This window comes from Pygoscelis adeliae, unplaced genomic scaffold, assembly GCF_000699105.1.
Source record: "Pygoscelis adeliae isolate BGI_AS28 unplaced genomic scaffold, ASM69910v1 Scaffold286, whole genome shotgun sequence".
NCBI classification, from domain to species: Eukaryota; Metazoa; Chordata; class Aves; order Sphenisciformes; family Spheniscidae; genus Pygoscelis; species Pygoscelis adeliae.
The window spans coordinates 582,463-583,792 of NW_008825076.1; the positions used below are offsets into that span (position 1 = coordinate 582,463).

Genomic DNA, 1,330 nt, shown 5'->3' on the forward strand with positions numbered 1-1,330 from the left:
CGTGCGGGCTGGCACGGCCAAGCCCTGCCGGCTAGCTGCCCACCCAGCCCCGCTCAGCTCACGGGGCAATCAGGGCGGCAAAGATTAATTGAGCAAATCTCCTGTACGCAGGGCTGGGGTGCGTAGGTTGTCATCTTATTGAAGACAGCTGCAGATCTGTCTGCTCTAAGATTAATATCACTTTAACTGTTCCGAGGGGAAGTATCCCTTGGTGAAAGATGCAAGTGGCTCTGAGCTATTTAGAGCTGAGGATAACATTTCGGTATTTTAAAAATTCACCGAGTAATCATAAAGGCTAATGCTTGCTGAGCTCATTAGGTGGCAGGGAGCTCTGCCAGGCCTGTGCTCCTGAAGCACTGCACAGAAAAGGATGCTTTTCTCCTGGCTGAATGGCCTGTTCGTGCCCTTTCTGTGGAAGGAAGGAGAAAAGGTCCAACATATCCAGCTAAGCAGCCTAGGCATGTAGAGTGCCACAACTTCTGTGTAAGTGCTGGTACCATGAGTGAAAAGCCTGGGGCATCTCGTCAGCTGGCTGCAAGGGAAGGGAGGCTGGAGGGCAGAGCTGTTCTGCAAGGTCAGGATGGCTTCTCTTTTTGGATTTCTTTTGCAGTGGTATGGAGGTGTTTCCTTTAGGAGGCAGTTTGTGCTGATTTGTGCTTAATTCATTATTTAGATCACACCTTGCAGGTGCAGAGTCCATAACATAAACCAGCAAAGACTCACGCACCCCAGGGATGTCAGAGTCTAACTTGAGTGGGTACGTGCGCATAAGTGATGGAGCAAAAAGAGCAAAAGGAGGGTGAAAGGTACAGCTGGCTCTCAGGGCAGGACGCCCGTGGGGTGGGACACAGATGGGTTTGACTGTGGGCAGGGAAAGTGTCACAAGAGATGGACTGAAAAGGGATATTCAGTTGCCTGGGCTGGTTACAGGCAAATGAGGGCAGCAGAGCTTTGCTGGTATCTGCGTGCACATGGAGGCAGAGGGAGAGGCACAAAGGAGATGGACTGGGACTGAGCAGGAAGAAGGGGGTGCTCCAACTATAGAAGTGTCACAAGTCCAAAGACAGTATGGAAAATGGAGAAGCCGGAAAGTGTCTGTGCTGGTCAGGTCATAGAATCATAGAATGGGTTGGGTTGGAAGGGGCCTTTAAAGGTCATCTAGTCCAACCCCCAACACAGGTTGGTCAGGTCTGTGTGTCCTTGCCCTTCGTGATGTGAATGCAGAAGGGACCGTGTTGCCATCAGCAAAAGCACTTCTGCAGCTTTCCCTGTATCCCTTCTGAGTGCTGCAAACATTCCTGCCAAGACAAACAGTTATCTCAAGTTTCTT

At 50.8% G+C, this 1,330-nt stretch overlaps 1 protein-coding gene across 1 annotated transcript in view; it reads left to right on the forward strand.

The window, feature by feature from the left end:
• JPH2 (junctophilin 2) overlaps window positions 1–1,330 on the forward strand; it is a 30,053-nt gene that overhangs the window by 18,681 nt on the left and 10,042 nt on the right.